The sequence below is a fragment of the Somniosus microcephalus genome, unplaced genomic scaffold (assembly GCF_052327205.1).
Source record: "Somniosus microcephalus isolate GS21.2 unplaced genomic scaffold, FLI_Smic_1.0 unresolved_chr1, whole genome shotgun sequence".
Lineage (NCBI taxonomy): Eukaryota > Metazoa > Chordata > Chondrichthyes > Squaliformes > Somniosidae > Somniosus > Somniosus microcephalus.
Window position 1 is genome coordinate 21530255 of NW_028225179.1, and position 18827 is coordinate 21549081.

Consider the following 18827-nt stretch of genomic DNA (forward strand, 5'->3'; position numbering starts at 1 on the left):
AGAGAAAGCTGGCGAGAGAGACAGAGAAAGCTGGCGAGAGAGACAGAGAAAGCTGGCGAGAGAGACAGAAAGCTGGCGAGAGAGACAGAGAAAGCTGGCGAGAGAGATACAGAGAAAGCTGGCGAGAGAGAGACAGAGAAAGCTGGCGAGAGAGACAGAGAAAGCTGGGGAGAGAGATACAGAGAAAGCTGGCGAGAGAGAGCGAGACAGAGAAAGCTGGCGAGAGAGACAGAGGAAGCTGGCGAGAGGGAGACAGAGAAAGCTGGCGAGAGAGAGACAGAAAACTGGCGAGAGAGACAGAGAAAGCTGGGGAGAGAGATACAGAGAAAGCTGGCGAGAGAGAGCGAGACAGAGAAAGCTGGCGAGAGAGACAGAGGAAGCTGGCGAGAGGGAGACAGAGAAAGCTGGCGAGAGAGAGACAGAAAGCTGGTGAGAGAGAGACAGAGAAAGCTGGCGAGAGAGACAGAGAAAGCTGGCGAGAGAGATACAGAGAAAGCTGGCGAGAGAGATACAGAGAAAGCTGGCGAGGGAGAGACAGAGAAAGCTGGCGAGGGAGAGACAGAGAAAGCTGGCGAGAGAGAGACAGAGAAAGCTGGCGAGAGAGAGACAGAGAAAGCTGGCGAGAGAGAGACAGAGAAAGCTGGCGAGAGAGAGACAGAGACAGCTGGCGAGAGAGAGACAGAGAAAGCTGGCGAGAGAGACAGAGAAAGCTGGCGAGAGAGACAGAGAAAGCTGGCGAGAGAGACAGAGAAAGCTGGCGAGAGAGACAGAGAAAGCTGGCGAGAGAGAGACAGAGAAAGCTGGCGAGAGAGAGACAGAAAGCTGGCGAGAGAGAGACGGAGAAAGCTGGCGAGAGAGAGACGGAGAAAGCTGGCGAGAGAGAGACAGAGAAAGCTGGCGAGAGAGAGACGGAGAAAGCTGGCGAGAGAGATACAGAGAAAGCTGGCGAGAGAGAGACAGAGAAAGCTGGCGAGAGAGAGACAGAGAAAGCTGGCGAGAGAGACAGAGAAAGCTGGCGAGAGAGATACAGAGAAAGCTGGCGAGAGAGATACAGAGAAAGCTGGCGAGAGAGAGAGAGAGAGAGAGAGAGAAAGCTGGCGAGAGAGAGACAGAGAAAGCTGGCGAGAGAGAGACAGAAAGCTGGTGAGAGAGAGAGACAGAGAAAGCTGGCGAGAGAGACAGAGCAAGCTGGCGAGAGAGAGACGGAGAAAGCTGGCGAGAGAGAGACGGAGAAAGCTGGCGAGAGAGAGACGGAAAGCTGGAGTGAAATAGACACTAATAAATCCACAATCGGAACCACAGTAACATGCATTAAAATGTCTACCGCACATCTCATTGAAGCCTCAAATTAATGGCACTGCCCAAACCACCAGCATTATTGTGGAATTATAACACGGGTTGACGCTGAGGACTTTGATTTCCTCTTGGGGGGCCTCTTTGTCCCGCACCAGGGGTTAACGTGTTTGTGCCACATTGCAAGGCCAGGGCTGCTTTAAACCTGTTGAAAACTCCAGGCCCACAATCCAACAGGACCAAGTTAACCCCAGGCCCCAGAATCCCAGGCTCCCCGAGAGGAAATGAAAGGCCGGGGTATTAAACAGACACAAACTCACGTGGGCCCATTGGGTGCAGCCTCTGGCGAAGGCTTCGGATTGTCCACTGCGGAGGAAGCTATTGTCCCAGGTATTCCTTGTCCCAAAGCGCTCTCGCTCTCTCTGCATCTTGGTACAGCTTTGCAAATATAATAAATGTCCTTGGGAGAAAAGAGAGAGAGAAATGAGATTGATTAATAAACAAAGCAATGATAAAAAAAAGCACAGCAAGAGCCCAGGGCTCCGTCTCTCAGTTACACAGACAGTCTCTCAGTTACACAGACAATCTCCCAACAACATCCCATTACAAACAATTACATTACATTAGAAACCAGGGGATCTAAAGAGTTAAAGATGGAGACAGAGAATTTGCACACAGCATACACACACACAGCAGATTGAGAGAAATGGCCCTTCTGGAGGAAGGAGGGATTAGGACTGGGACCCTCCCACCCTCAGGACTGGGACCCTCCCCCCCCCTGGACTGGGACCCTCCCACCCCCAGGACTGGGACCCTCCCACCCCCAGGACTGGGACCCTCCCACCCTCAGGACTGGGACCCTCCCCCCCACCCCTGGACTGGGACCCTCCCACGCCCAGGTCAGCAGATTGCAGAGTCCACCCCTTGAGCCATTGACATGTTGGCTTTGCTCCCTAGGGAGTCTGTCTATTGACATGCTAATCCATGGATAGCCCAGGGCAGCACTCTGGCAAGGGAAATAACTACAGGAAATGCTGGAAAAACTCAGCAGGCCAGGCAATGACTGCAGAGAAATTAGAGTCAACGTTTCGGGTCAAAACCCTTTGTCATTACCTTTACATTGCAAATGACTAGAATAATGATCAGTGATATTCCATTGCAATATTCCATTACATTGCTAATGACTAGAATATTGATCAGGGATATTCCATTGCAATATTCCATTACATTGCAAATAGGGAGGCACGGTGGCATAGTGGTTAGCACTGTTGCCTCACAGCGCCAGGGACCCGGGTTCAAATCCGGCTTCGGGCGACTGTGTGGAGTTTGCACATTCTCCCTGTGTCTGCGTGGGTTTCCTCCGGGTGCTCCGGTTTCCTCCCACAGTCCAAAAATGTGCGGGTTAGGTTGATTTGGCTATGATAAATTGACCCTTAGTGTTAGGGGATTAAATACGTGGGGTTACGGGGATAGGGTGGGATATGTGTCGGTGCAGGCTCGATGGGCCGAAATGGCCTCTATCTGCACTGTGGGGGATTCTGTGATTCTGTGATAAGAAATGACTAGAATATTGATCAGTGATATTCCATTGCAATATTCCATTACATTGCAAATGACTAGAATATTGATCAGTGACATTACATTGCAAATGACTAGAATATTGATCAGTGATATTCCATTGCAATATTCCATTACATTGCAAATGACTAGAATATTGATCAGTGACATTACATTGCAAATGACTAGAATATTGATCAGTGATATTCCCTTGCAATATTCCATTACATTGCAAATGACTAGAATATTGATCAGTGATATTACATTGCAAATTACTTGAATATTGATCAGTGAAATTACATTGCAATATTCCATTACATTGCAAATAACTTGATTATTGATCAGTGATATTACATTGCAAATGACTAGAATATTGATCAGTGACATTACATTGCAAATGACTAGAATATTGATCAGTGATATTCCATTGCAATAATCCATTACATTGCAAATGACTAGAATATTGATTAGTGATATTCCATTGCAATAATCCATTACATTGCAAATGACTAGAATATTGATTAGTGATATTCCATTGCAATAATCCATTACATTGCAAATGATTAGAATATTGATCAGTGATATTACATTGCAAATTACTTGAATATTGATCAGTGATATTACATTGCAATATTCCATTACATTGCAAATAACTTGATTATTGATCAGTGATATTACATTGCAAATGACTAGAATATTGATCAGTGATATTACATTGCAAATGACGAGAATATTGATCAGTGATATTACATTGCAAATTACTTGAATATTGATCAGTGATATTACATTGCAAATGACAAGAATATTGATCAGTGATATTACATTGCAAATGACTAGAATATTGATCAGTGATATTACATTGCAATATTCCATTACATTGCAAATGACTAGAATATTGATCAGTGATATTACATTGCAATATTCCATTACATTGCAAATGACTAGAATATTGATCAGTGATATTCCATTGCAAATGACTAGAATATTGATCAGTGATATTACATTGCAAATGACTAGAATATTGATCAGTGATATTCCATTGCAAATGACTAGAATATTGATCAGTGATATTACATTGCAAATGACTAGAATATTGATCAGTGATATTCCATCGCAAATGACTAGAATATTGATCAGTGATATTCAATTGCAATGTTCCATTACATTGCAAATGACTAGAATATTGCTTAGTGTGTGTGTCTCTCTGTCTGTCTCTCCCTCTGTGCAACTCTCTCTCGCTGTCTCTATCTCTGTCTCTCGCTCTCTCACTCGCTCTCTTGCTCTATGTCTCCCTGGGTCTCTATCGCTCTTTCTGTCTCTGTCTCTCTCTCGCTCTCTATGTCTCTCTATGTCTCCCCCTCTCTCTATGTCTCCCCCTCTCTCTATGTCTCCCCCTCTCTCTATGTCTCCCCCTCTCTCTATGTCTCCCCCTCTCTCTATGTCTCCCCCTCTCTCTATGTCTCCCCCTCTCTCTATGTCTCCCCCTCTCTCTATGTCTCCCCCTCTCTCTATGTCTCCCCCTCTCTCTATGTCTCCCCCTCTCTCTCTGTCTCCCCCTCTCTCTCTGTCTCCCCCTCTCTCTCTGTCTCCCCCTCTCTCTCTGTCTCCCCCTCTCTCTCTGTCTCCCCCTCTCTCTCTGTCCCCCTCTCTCTCTGTCCCCCTCTCTCTCTGTCCCCCTCTCTCTCTGTCCCCCTCTCTCTCTGTCCCCCTCTCTCTCTGTCCCCCTCTCTCTCTGTCCCCCTCTCTCTCTGTCCCCCTCTCTCTCTGTCCCCCTCTCTCTCTGTCCCCCTCTCTCTCTGTCCCCCTCTCTCTCTGTCCCCCTCTCTCTCTGTCCCTCTCTCTCTCTGTCCCTCTCTCTCTCTGTCCCTCTCTCTCTCTGTCCCTCTCTCTCTCTGTCCCTCTCTCTCTCTGTCCCTCTCTCTCTGTCCCTCTCTCTCTCTGTCCCTCTCTCTCTCTGTCCCTCTCTCTCTCTGTCCCTCTCTCTCTCTGTCCCTCTCTCTCTCTCTGTCCCTCTCTCTCTCTGTCCCTCTCTCTCTCTCTGTCCCTCTCTCTCTCTGTCCCTCTCTCTCTCTCTGTCCCTCTCTCTCTCTGTCCCTCTCTCTCTCTGTCCCTCTCTCTCTCTGTCCCTCTCTCTCTCTGTCCCTCTCTCTCTCTGTCCCTCTCTCTCTCTGTCCCTCTCTCTCTCTGTCCCTCTCTCTCTCTGTCCCTCTCTCTCTGTCCCTCTCTCTCTCTGTCCCTCTCTCTCTCTGTCCCTCTCTCTCTCTGTCCCTCTCTCTCTCTGTCCCTCTCTCTCTGTCCCTCTCTCTCTCTGTCCCTCTCTCTCTCTGTCCCTCTCTCTCTCTGTCGCTCTCTCTCTCTCTCTCTCTCTCTCTGTCCCTCTCTGTCCCTCTCTCTCTCTGTCCTCTCTCTCTCTCTGTCCTCTCTCTCTCTCTGTCCCCCTCTCTCCCCATATTCCTGTATCAATCCTAAACTAATCACACTGCCCCGCCCTCTCCTGATAACCCTGTATCAATCCCCAAAGTAATCCCGCTGCCCAGCTCTCTCCCGATAGCCCTGTATCAATCCCAAACTAATCCCACTGCCCCGATCACTCCCGATAGCACTGTATCAATCCCAAACTAATCCCACTGCCCCGCTCTCCCCCCATAGCCCCGCATCAATGCCAAACTAATCCCACTGCCCCCCTCTCTCCCCATAGTCCTGCATCAATGCCAAACTTATCCCACTGCCCCGCTCTCTCCCCATAGTCCTGCATCAATCCCAAACTAATCCCACTGCCCCGCTCTCACCCCAAAGCCCTGCATCAATCCCCAAACTAATCGCACACGTAAACTCGAGGAACAGCACCTCATCTTCCGATTAGGCAGTCTGCAGCCTTCCGGACTCAATATCGAGTTCAACAATTTCAGGTCATAACCTCGGCCCCTATTTCGTTTTTTCCTGTAATTTTTCCACTCCTTTCCCCCGCCCCCCCCCTTTCCTTTTGTTTCGCTCTCACTCCTGGCAGCTAACCCTTGCCCTGCCAGTACACTTTACACCCAATCTCAGCCTGTTACCATCTCGTCTAGATTCTAACACCTTTCATTGTCTCTTTTGTACTTCTTTTGTTTCTTTTATTCTTTTGTCCGATCGCAGCCCTGCCTCCGATCCATCTTTTCTTTCCAGTTTTGAAGAAAGGTTCGACCCGAAACGTCAACTCAAATTTCTGTCCACAGATGTTGCCTGAACTGCTGAGATTTTCCAGCATTTTCTGTTGTTAATCACACTGCCCCACTCACTCCCCATATCCCTCTTTCAATCCCAAACTAATCCCACTGCCCCGCTCTCTCCCCATAGCCCTGTATCAATCCCCAAACTAATCCCACTGCCCCGCTCATTCCCCTTAGCCCTGTATTAATCCCACTGCCCTGCTCACTCCCGATAGCCCTGTATCAATCCCAAACTAATCTCACTGCCCTGCTCTCCCGATAGCCCTGCATCAATCCCAAACTAATCCCACGGCCCCGCGCACTCCCCATAGCCCTGTATCAATCCCAAACTAATCACACTGTCCCGCTCTCTCCCCATAGCCGTGTATCAATCCCAAACTAATCCCACTGCCCCGCTCTCTCCCCATAGCCATGTATCAATCCCAAACTAATCACACTGCCCCGATCACTCCCCATAGCCCTGTATCAATCCTAATCACACTGCCCCGCTTTCACCACATAGCCCTGTATCAATCCCCAAACTAATCCCACTGCCCAGCTCTATCCCCATAGCTCTGTATCAATCCCAAACTAATCCCACTGCCCCGCTCTCTCCCCATAGTCCTGTATCAATCCCAAACTAAACGCACTGCCCCGATCTCTCCCGATAGCCCTGTATCAATCCCAAACTATTCCCAATGCCTCGCTCTCTCCCAATAGCCCTGCATCAATCTCAAACTAATCCCACTGCCCTGATCTCTCCCGATAGCCCTGTATCAATCCCAAACTAATCCCACTGCCCCGCTCTCTCCCCATAGCCCTGTATCAATCCCAAACTAATCACACTGCCCCGATCTCTCCCGATAGTCCTGCATCAATCCCAAACTAATCCCACTGCCCCGCGCTCTCCCCACAGCCGTGTATCAATCCCAAACAAATCACACTGCCCCGCCCTCTCCCCAAAGCCCTGTATCAATCCTAAACTAATCACACCGCCCAGCTCTCACCACATAGCCCGGTATCAATCCCCAAAGTAATCCCACTGCCCAGCTCTCTCCCGATAGCCCTGTATCAATCCCAAACTAATCAAACTGCCTCGCTCTCCCCCCATAGACCTGAATCAATCCCAAACTTATCCAGTGCCCCGCTTTCTCACCGTAGTCCTGCACCAGTCCCAAACTAATCCCACTGCCCCGCTCTCACCCCAAAGCCCTGTATCAATCCCCAAACTAATCACACTGCCCCGCTCACTCCCCATATCCCTGTATCAATCCCAAACTAATCCCCCTGCCCCGCTCTCTCCCCATAGCCCTGTTTCAATCCCAATCTAATCCCACTGCCCCGCTCTCACCCCTTAGTCCTGTATCAATCCCAAACTAATCCCACTGCCCCGCGCTCTCCCCATAGCCCTGTATCAATCCGCAAACTAATCCCACTGCCCCACTCTCTCCCCACAGCCCTGTATCAATCCTGAAACTAATCCCACTGCCACGCTCTCTCCCCATAGCTCAAAATCAATCCCAAAGTAATCCCACTGTCCCACTCTCTCCCGATAGCCCTGTATCAATCCCAAAATAATCTCAAAGGCCCGCTTTCTCCCGATAGCCCTGTATCAATCCCCAAACTAATCCCACTGCCCCGCTCTCTCCCCATAGCCCTGTATCAATCCCAGTCTAGTCCCACTGCCCCAATCTCTCCCCATAGACCTGTATCAATCCCAAACTAATCACACGGCCCCGCACTCTCCCCATAGCCGTCTATCAATCCTAAACTAATCCCACTGCCCTGCTCTCAGCCCAGAGCCCTGTATCAATCCCCAAAATAATCTCACTGCCCAGCTCTCTCCCCATAGCTCTGTATCAATCCCAAACTAATCCCACTGCCCAGCTCTCTCCCCATAGCTCTGTATCAATCACAATCTAATCCCACTGCCCCGCTCTCTCCCCATAGCCCTGTATCAATCCCAATCTAATCCCACTGCCCCGCTCTCTCCCCATAGCCCTGTATCAATCCCAAACTAATCTCACTGCCCCGCTCTCACCCCAAAGCCCTGTATCAATCCCCAAACTAATCGCACACGTAAACTCGAGGAACAGCACCTCATCTTCCGATTAGGCACTCTGCAGCCTTCCAGACTCAATATCGAGTTCAACAATTTCAGATTATAACCTCGGCCCCTATTTCATTTTTTCCTGTAATTTTTCCACTCCTTTCCCCCGCACACCCCCCACTTTCCTTTTGTTTCGCTCTCTCACCTGGCAGCTAACCCTTGCCCTGCCAGTACACTTTACACCCAATCTCAGCCTATTACCATCTCGTCTAGCTTCTAACACCTTTCATTGTCTCTTTTATACTTCTTTTGTTTCTTTTATTCTTTTGTCCGATGGCAGCCCTGCCTCCGATCCGTCTTTTCTTTCCAGTTTTGATGAAAGGTTCGACCAGAAACGTCAACTCTAATTTCTGTCAACGGATGTTGCCTGAACTGCTGAGTTTTTCCAGCATTTTCTGTTGTTAATCCCACTGCCCCGCTCACTCCCCGTAGTCCTGTATCAATCCCAAACTAATCCCACTGCCCCGCTCACTCCCCATAGCCCTGTATCAATCCCAATCTAATCCCACTGCCCCGCTCTCTCCCCGTAGTCCTGTATCAATCCCAAACTAATCCCACTGCCCCGCTCACTTCCCATAGCCCTGTATCAATCCCCAAACTAATCCCACTGCCCCGCTCACTCCCCATAGCCCTGTAATAATCCCAAACTAATCTAACTGCCCTGCTCTCTCCCGATAGCCCTGCATCAATCCCAAACTAATCTCACTGCCCCGCGCACTCCCCATAGCCCTGTATCAATCCCAAACTAATCACACTGCCCCGATATCTCCCGATAGTCCTGCATCAATCCCAAACTAATCCCATTGCCCCGCGCTCTCCGCACAGCCGTGTATCAATCCCAAACTAATCACACTGCCCAGCTCTCTCCCCATAGACCTGTATCAATCCTAAACTAATTACACCGCCCCGCTCTCCCCGCATAGCCCTGCATCAATCCCAAACTAATCCCACTCCTCTGCTCTCACCATAGCCCTGCATCAATCCCTAACGTTTCCCAATGCCTCGCTCTCTCCCGATAGCCCTGTATGAATCTCAGACTAAATCCACTGCGCCGCTCTCTCCCCAAAGCCCTGTAGCAATCCCAAACTAATCACACTGCCCCGCTCTCTCCCCATAGCCCTCTACCAATCCCAAACTAATCCCACTGCCCCGCTCACTCCCCATAGCCCTGTATCAATCCACAAACTAATCCCACTGCCCCGCTCTCTCCCCATAGCCCAGTATCAATCCCAAAACTAATCCCGTTGCCCCGCTCTCCCCCCATAGCCCTGTATGAATCTCAGACTAAATCCACTTCGCCGCTCTCTCCCCAAAGCCCTGTAGCAATCCCAAACTAATCACACGGCCCCGCTCACTCCCCATAGCTCTGTATCAATCCCAAACTAATCCCACTGCCCCGCTCACTCCCGAGTGCCCTGTATCAATCCCAAACTAATCCCATTGCCCCGCACTCTCCCCATAGCCCTGTATCAATCCCAAATTAATCACACTGCCCCGATCTCTCCCGATAGTCCTGCATCAATCCCAAACTAATCCCATTGCCCCGGCTCTCCCCACATCCGTGTATCAATCCCAAACTAATCACACTGCCCCGCTCTCTCCCCATAGCCCTGTATCAATCCTAAACTAATCACACCGCCCCGCTCTCACCCCATAGCCCTGTATCAATCCCCAAACTAATCCCACTGCCCGCTCACTCCCCATAGCCCTGTATCAATCCGCAAACTAATCCCACTGCCCCGCTCACTCCCCATAGACCTGTATCAATCCCAATCTAATCCCACTGCCCCGCTCGCTCCCCATAGACCTGTATCAATCCAAAACTAATCACACTGCCCCGCACTCTCCCCATAGCCGTCTATCAATCCTAAACTAATCCCACTGCCCGGCTCTCAGCCCACAGCCCTGTATCAATCCCCAAAGTAATCTCACTGCCTTGCTCTCCCCCCATAAGTCTGTCTTAATCCCAAACTAATCCCACTGCCCTGCTCCCTCCCCATAGTCCTGCATCAATCCCAAACTAATCCCACTGCCCCGATCTCCCCCCCCCATAGCCCTGCATCAATCCCAAATTAATCCCACTGCCCCGCTCTCTCCCCATAGCCCTGTATCAATCCCCAAACTAATCACACTGCCCCGCTCTCTCCCCATAGCCCTGCATCAATCCCAAACTAACCACACTGCCCCGCACACTCCCGATAGTCCTGTATCAATCCCCAAACTAATCACACTGCCCCGCTCTCTCCCCATAGCCCTGCATCAATCCCAAACTAATCACACTTCCCCGATCTCTCCCGATAGCCCTGTATCAATCACAAACTATTCCCAATGCCTCGCTCTCACCCGATAGCCCTGTATCAATCTCAATCTAATCCCACTGCCCGATCTCTCCTGATAGCCCTGTATCAATCCCAAACTAATCTTACTGCCCCGCTCGCTCCCCAAAGCCTTGCATCAATCTCAAACGAATCCCACTGCCCCGCATAGCCCTGTAGCAATCCCAAACTAATCCCACTGCCCCGCTCACTCCCGAGAGCCCTGTATCAATCCCAAACTAATCCCACTGCCTCGATCTTTCCAGATAGCCCTGTATCAATCCCAAACTAATCACACTGCCTCGCGCTCTCCCGGTAGCCCTGTATCAATCCCAAACTAATCCCGCTGCCCCGCTCTCCCCCCATAGCCCTGCATCAATCCCAAACTAATCCTACTGCCCCGCTCTCTCCCGATAGCCCTGTATGAATCTCAAACTAAATCCACTGCCCCGCTCTCGTCCCAAAGCCCTGCATCAATCCCAAACTAATCCCCCTGCCCTGCTCTCTCCCCATAGCCCTGCATCAATCCCAATCTAATCCCACTGCCCCGCTCTCTCCCCGTAGTCCTGTATCAATCCCAAACTAATCCCACTGCCCCGCTCACTCCCCATAGCCCTGTATCAATCCCCAAACTAATCCCACTGCCCCACTCACTCCCCATAGCCCTGTATTAATCACAAACTAATCTCACTGCCCTGCTCTCTCCCAATAGCCCTGCATCAATCCCAAACTAATCCCACTGCCCCGCGCACTCCCCATAGCCCTGTATCAATCCCAAATTAATGACACTGCCCCGATCTCTCCCGATAGTCCTGCATCAATCCCAAACTAATCCCATTGCCCCGCGCTCTCCCCACAGCCGTGTATCAATCCTAAACTAATCACACCGCCCCGCTCTCAGCCCATAGCCATGTATCAATCCCCAAAGTAACCCCACTGCCCAGCTCTCTCCCGATAGCACCGTATCAATCCCAAACAAATCACACTGCCTCGCTCTCCCCCCCATAGACCTGAATAAATCCAAAACTAATCCCACTGCCCGCCCGCTCCCCATAGCCCTGTATCAATCCGCAAACTAATCCAACTGCCCCGCTCAATCCCCATAGCCCTGTATCAATCCCAATCTAATCCCACTGCCCCGCTCGCTCCCCATAGACCTGTATCAATCCTAAACTAATCCCACTGCCCGGCTCTCAGCCCACAGCCCTGTATCAATCCCCAAAGTAATCTCACTGCCTTGCTCTCCCCCCATAGGTCTGTCTTAATCCCAAACCAATCCCACTGCCCTGCTCCGTCCCCATAGTCCTGCATCAATCCCAAACTAATCCCACTGCCCTGCTCTCTCCCCATGGCACTCTATCAATCCCAAACTAATCTTATTGCCCCGCTCGCTCCCCAAAGCCTTGCATCAATCTCAAACTAATCCCACGGCCCCACTATCCCCGCATAGCCCTGCATCAATCCCAAACTAATCCCACTCCTCTGCTCTCACCCCATAGCCCTGCATCAATCCTTAACTTTTCCCAATGCCTCGCTCTCTCCCGATAGCCCTGTATGAGTCTCAGACTAAATCCATTGCGCCGCTCTCTCCCCATAGCCCTGTATCAATCCCAAACTAATCCCACTGCCCCGCTCTCCCCCCATAGCCCTGCATCAATCCCAAACTAATCCCACTGCCCCGCTCTCTCCCCGTAGTCCTGCATCTGTCCCAAACTAATCCCACTGCCCCGATCTCTCCCCAAAGCCCTGTATCAATCCCAAACTAATCCCCCTGCCCTGCTCTCTCCCCATAGCCCTGTATCAATCCCAATCTAATCCCACTGCCCCGCTCTCTCCCCATAGTCCTGTATCAATCCCAAACTAATGCCACTGCCCCGCGCTATCCCCATAGCCCTGTATCAATCCGCAAACTAATCCCACTGCCCCACTCTCTCCCCACAGCCCTTTATCAATCCTGAAACTAATCCCACTGCCACGCTCTCTCCCCATAGCCCAAAATCAATCCCAAAGTAATCCCACTGTCCCACTCTCTCCCGATAGCCCTGTATCAATCCCCAAACTAATCCCACTGCCCCGCTCTCTCCCCATAGCCCTGTATCAATCCCAGTCTAATCCCACTGCCCCACTCTCTCCCCATAGACCTGTATCAATCCTAAACTAATCCCACTGCCCTGCTCTCAGCCCAGAGCCCTGTAGCAATCCCCAAAGTAATCTCACTGCCCAGCTCTCTCCCCATAGCTCTGTATCAATCCCAAACTAATCCCACTGCCCCGCTCTCTCCCCATAGTCCTGCATCAATGCCAAACTTATCCCACTGCCCCGCTCTCTCCCCATAGTCCTGCATCAATCCCAAACTAATCCCACTGCCCCGCTCTCACCCCAAAGCCCTGTATCAATCCCCAAACTAATCGCACACGTAAACTCGAGGAACAGCAGCTCATCTTCCGATTAGGCACTCTGCAGCCTTCCAGACTCAATATCGAGTTCAACAATTTCAGATTATAACCTCGGCCCCTATTTCATTTTTTCTTGTAATTTTTCCTCTCCTTTCCCCCGCACACCCCCCCCTTTCCTTTTGTTTCGCTCTCACACCTGGCAGCTAAACCTTGCCCTGCCAGTACACTTTACACCCAATTTCAGCCTATTACCATCTCGTCTAGCTTCGAACACCTTTCATTGTCTCTTTTTTACTTCTTTTGTTTCTTTTATTCTTTTGTCCGATCGCAGCCCTTCCTCCGATCCATCTTTTCTTTCCAGTTTTGATGAAAGGTTCGACCCGAAACGTCAACTCAAATTTCTGTCCACGGATGTTGCCTGAACTGCTGAGTTTTTCCAGCATTTTCTGTTGTTAATCCCACTGCCCCGCTCACTCCCCATAGCCCTGTATTAATCCCAAACTAATCTCACTGCCCTGCTCTCTCCCAATAGCCCTGCATCAATCCCAATCTAATCCCACTGCCCCGCTCTCTCCCCATAGTCCTATATCAATCCCAAACTAATCCCACTGCCCCGCTCACTCCCCATAGCCCTGTATCAATCCCCAAACTAATCCCACTGCCCCGCTCACTCCCCATAGCCCTGTATTAATCCCAAACTAATCTCACTGCCCTGCTCTCTCCCAATAGCCCTGCATCAATCCCAAACTAATCCCACTGCCCCGCACACTCCCCATAGCCCTGTATCAATCCCTAACATTTCCCAATGCCTCGCTCTCTCCCGATAGCCCTGTATGAATCTCAGACTAAATCCACTGCGCCGCTCTCTCCCCAAAGCCCTGTAGCAATCCCAAACTAATCACACTGCCCCGCTCTCTCCCCATAGCCCAGTATCAATCCCGAAACTAATCCCATTGCCCCGCTCTCCCCCCATAGCCCTGTATCAATCCCCCAACTAATCACACTGCCCCGCTCACTCCCCATAGCTCTGTGTCAATCCCAAACTAATCCCACTGCCCCGCTCACTCCCGAGTGCCCTGTATCAATCCCAAAATAATCCCACTGCCTCGATCTTTCCAGATAGCCCTGTATCAATCCCAAATTAATCACACTGCCTCGCTCTCTCCCGGTTGCCCTGTATCAATCCTGAACTAATCCCACTGCCCCGCTCTCCCCCCATAGCACTGCATCAATCCCAAACTAATCCCATTGCCCCGCTCTCTCCCTGTAGTCCTGCATCAGTCCCAAACTAATCCCACTGCCCCGATCTCTCTCCAAAGCCCTCTATCAATCACCAAACTAATCGCACTGCCCCGCTCACTTCCCATAGCCCTGTATGAATCTCAAACTAAATCCACTGCCCCGCTCTCTTCCCAAAGCCCTGTATCAATCTCAAACTAATCCCCCTGCCCTGCTCTCTCCCCGTAGCCCTGTATCAATCCCAATCTAATCCCACTGCCCCGCTCCCTCCCCGTAGTCCTGTATCAATCCCAAACTAATCCCACTGCCCCGCTCACTCCCCATAGCCCTGTATCAATCCCCAAACTAATCCCACTGCCCCGCTCACTCCCCATAGCCCTGTATTAATCCCAAACTAATCTCACTGCCCTGCTCTCTCCTGATAGCCCTGCATCAATCCCAAACTAATCCCATTGCCCCGCGCTCTCCCCACAGCCGTGTATCAATTCCAGACTAATCACACCGCCCCGCTCTCACCCCATAGCGCTGTATCAATCCTCAAAGTAATCCCACAGCCCAGCTCTCTCCCGATAGCCCTGTATCAATCCCAAACAAATCACACTGCCTCGCTCTCCCCCCGTAGACCTGAATAAATCCCAAACTAATCCCACTGCCCGCTCACTCCCCATAGCCCTGTATCAATCCGCAAACTAATCCCACTGCCCCGCTCACTCCCCATAGCCCTGTATCAATCCCAATCTTATCCCACTGCCCCGCTCTCTCCCCATAGACTTGTATCAATCCAAAACTAATCACACTGCCCCGCATTCTCCCCATAGCCGTCTATCAATCCTAAACTAATCCCCCTGCCCGGCTCTCAACCCAGATCCCTGTATCAATCCCCAAAGTAATCTCACTGCCTTGCTCTCCCCCCATAGGTCTGTCTTAATCCCAAACTAATCCCACTGCCCTGCTCCCTCCCCATAGTCCAGCATCAATCCCGAACAACCCCACTGCCCCGCTCTCCCCCCATAGCCCTGCATCAATCCCAAACTAATCCCACTGCCCCGCTCTCCCCCCATAGCCCTGTATCAATCCCCAAACTAATCACACTGCCCCGCTCTCTCCCCATAGCCCTGCATCAATCCCAAACTAACCACACTGCCCTGCACACTCCCGATAGTCCTGTATCAATCCCCAAACTAATCACACTGCCCCGCTCTCTCCCCATAGCCCTGTATCAATCCCAAACTAATCACACTTCCCCGATCTCTCCCGATAGCCCTGTATCAATCACAAACTATTCCCAATGCCTCGCTCTCACCCGATAGCCCTGTATCAATCTCAATCTAATCCCACTGCCCGATCTCTCCTGATAGCCCTGTATCAATCCCAAACTAATCTTATGGCCCCGCTCGCTCCGCAAAGCCTTGCATCAATCTCAAACTAATCCCACTGCCCCGCTCTCCCCGCATAGCCCTGCATCAATCCCAAACTAATCCCACTCCTCTGCTCTCACCCCATAGCCCTGCATCAATCCCTAACTTTTCCCAATGCCTCGCTCTCTCCCGATAGCCCTGTATGAATCTCAGACTAAATCCACTGCCCCGCTCTCTCCCCATAGCCCTCCATCAATCCCAAACTAATCCCACTGCCCCGCTCACTCCCCATAGCCCTGTATCAATCCCCAAACTAATCCCACTGCCCCGCTCTCTCCCCATAGCCCAGTATCAATCCCGAAACTAATCCCATTGCCCCGCTCTCCCACCATAGCCCTGTATCAATCCCCAAACTAAACACACTGCCCCGCTCACACCCCATAGCTCTGTACCAATCCCAAACTAATCCCACTGCCCCGCTCACTCCCGAGAGCCCTGTATCAATCCCAAACTAATCCCACTGCCTCGATCTTTCCAGATAGCCCTGTATCAATCCCAAACTAATCACACTGCCTCACTCTCTCCCGGTAGCCCTGTATCAATCCCAAACTAATCCCACTGCCCCGCTCTCCCCCCATAGCCCTGCATCAATCCCAAACTAATCCCACTGCCCCGCTCTCTCCCCGTAGTCCTGCACCAGTCCAAAACTAATCCCACTGCCCCGATCTCTCCCCATAGTCCTGTATCAATCCCAAACTAATCCCACTGCCCCGCTCACTCCCCATAGCCCTGTATCAATCCCCAAGCTAATCCCACTGCCCCGCTGACTCCCCATAGCCCTGTATTAATCCCACTGCACCGCTCACTCCCGATAGCCCTGCATCAATCCCAAACTAATCTCACTGCCCCGCGCACTCCCCATAGCCCTGTATCAATCCCAAACTAATCACACTGCCCCCATCTCTCCCAACAGCCCTGTATCAATCCCAAACTATAGCCAATGCCTCGCTCTCTCCTGATAGCCCTGTGTCAATCTCAAACTAATCCCACTACCCCGATCTCTCCTGATAGCCCTGCATCAATCCCAATCTAATCCCACTGCCCCGCTCTCTCCCCATAGACCTGTATCAATCCAAAACTAATCACACTGCCCCGCACTCTCCCCAAAGCCGTCTATCAATCCTAAACTAATCCCACTGCCCGGCTCTCAGCCCACAGCCCTGTATCAATCCCCAAAGTAATCTCACTGCCTTGCTCTCCCCCCATAGGTCTGTCTTAATCCCAAACTAATTCCACTGCCCCGCTCTCCCCCCATAGTCCTGCATCAATCCCAAACTAATCCCACTGCCCTGCTCTCCCCCCATAGCCCTGTATCAATCCCAAACTAATCCCACTGCCCCGCTCTCTCCCCATAGCCCTGTATCAATCCCAAACTAATCCCACTGCCCTGCTCTCCCCCCATAGCCCTGCATCAATCCCAAACTAACCACACTGCCCCGCTCACTCCCGATAGTCCTGTATCAATCCCCAAACTAATCCCACTGCCCCGCTCAATCCTCATAGTCCTGTATCAACCCCCAAACTAATCACACTGCCCCGCTCTCTCCCGATAGTCCGGTATCAACCCCCAAACTAATCACACTGCCCTGCTCACTCCCGATAGTCCTGTATCAATCCCCAAACTAATCACACTGCCCCACTCTCTCCCCATAGCCCTGTATCAACCCCCAAACTAATCACACTGCCCCGCTCTCTCCCCATAGCCCTGCATCAATCCCAAACTAATCACACTGCCCCGCTCACTCCCGATAGTCCTGTATCAATCCCCAAACTAATCACACTGCCCCGCTCTCTCCCCATAGCCCTGTATCAATCCCAAATTAATCACACTTCCCCGATCTCTCCCGATAGCCCTGTATCAATCACAAAATATTCCCAATGCCTCGCTCTCACCCGATAGCCCTATATCAATCTCAATCTAATCCCAATGCCCGATCTCTCCTGATAGCCCTGTATCAATCCCAAACTAATCTTACTGCCCCGCTCGCTCCCCAAAGCCTTGCATCAATCTGAAACTAATCCCACTCCTCTGCTCTCACCACATAGCCCTGCATCAATCCCAAACTTTTCCCAATGCCTCGCTCTCTCCCGATAGCCCTGTATGAATCTCAGACTAAATCCACTGCGCCGCTCTCTCCCCAAAGCCCTGTAGCAATCCCAAACTAATCCCACTGCCCCGCTCTCTCCCCATAGCCCTGTATCAATACCCAAACTAATCACACTGCCCCGCTCACTCCCCATAGCTCTGTATCAATCCCAGACTAATCCCACTGCCCCGCTCACTCCCGAGAGCCCTGTATCAATCCCAAACTAATCCCACTGCCTCGATCTTTCCAGATAGCCCTGTATCAATCCCAAACTAATCACACTGCCTCGCTCTCTCCCGGATGCCCTGTATCAATCCCAAACTAATCCCACTGCCCCGCTCTCCCCCCATAGCCCTGCATCAATCCCAAGCTAATCCCATTGCCCCGCTCTCTCCCCGTAGTCCTGCATCAGTCCCAAACTAATCCCACTGCCCCGATCTCTCCCCAAAGCCCTCTATTAATCCCCAAACTAATCTCACTGCCCCGCTCACTCCCGATAGCCCTGTATCAATCCCAAGCTAATCACACTGCCCCCATCTCTCCCAACAGCCCTATATCAATCCCAAACTATAGCCAATGCCTCGCTCTCTCCTGATAGCCCTGTGTCAATCTCAAACTAATCCCACTACCCCGATCTCTCCTGATAGCCCTGCATCAATCCCAAACTAATCCCACTGACCAGCGCACTCCCCATAGCCCTGTATCAATCCCCAAATTAATCCCACTGTCCCGCTCTCTCCCCATAGCCGTGTATCAATCCCAAACTAATCCCACTGCCCCGCTCTCTCCCCATAGCCGTGTATCAATCCAAAACTAATCACACTGCCCGGATCTCTCCCCATAGCCCTGTATCAATCCTAAACTAATCACACTGCCCCACTCTCACCACATAACACTGTATCAATTACCAAACTAATCTCACTGCCCAGATCTATCCCCATAGCTCTGTATCAATCCCAAACTAATCCCACTGCCCCGCTCTCTCCCCATAGTCCTGTATCAATCGCAATCTAATCCCAATGCCCCACTCTCTCCCCAAAGCCCTGTATCAATCCCAAACTAATCACACTGCCCTGATCTCTCCCGATAGCCCTGTATCAATCCCAAACTATTCCCAATGCCTCGCTCTCTCCCAATAGCCCTGCATCAATCTCAAACTAATCCCACTGCCCTGATCTCTCCCGATAGTCCTGTATCAATCCCAAACTAATCCCACTGCCCCGC

General features: G+C 51.1%; 1 long non-coding RNA gene across 1 annotated transcript in view; it reads right to left on the reverse strand.

The window, feature by feature from the left end:
- The window catches only part of LOC147093990 (uncharacterized), a 44099-nt gene that overhangs the window by 12011 nt on the left and 13261 nt on the right, over window positions 1-18827 (reverse strand). Inside the window, exon 3 of the long non-coding RNA XR_015074730.1 lies at window positions 1614-1753. This is a non-coding gene — a long non-coding RNA (uncharacterized LOC147093990). The remainder of the gene's footprint in view (window positions 1-1613; window positions 1754-18827) is intronic.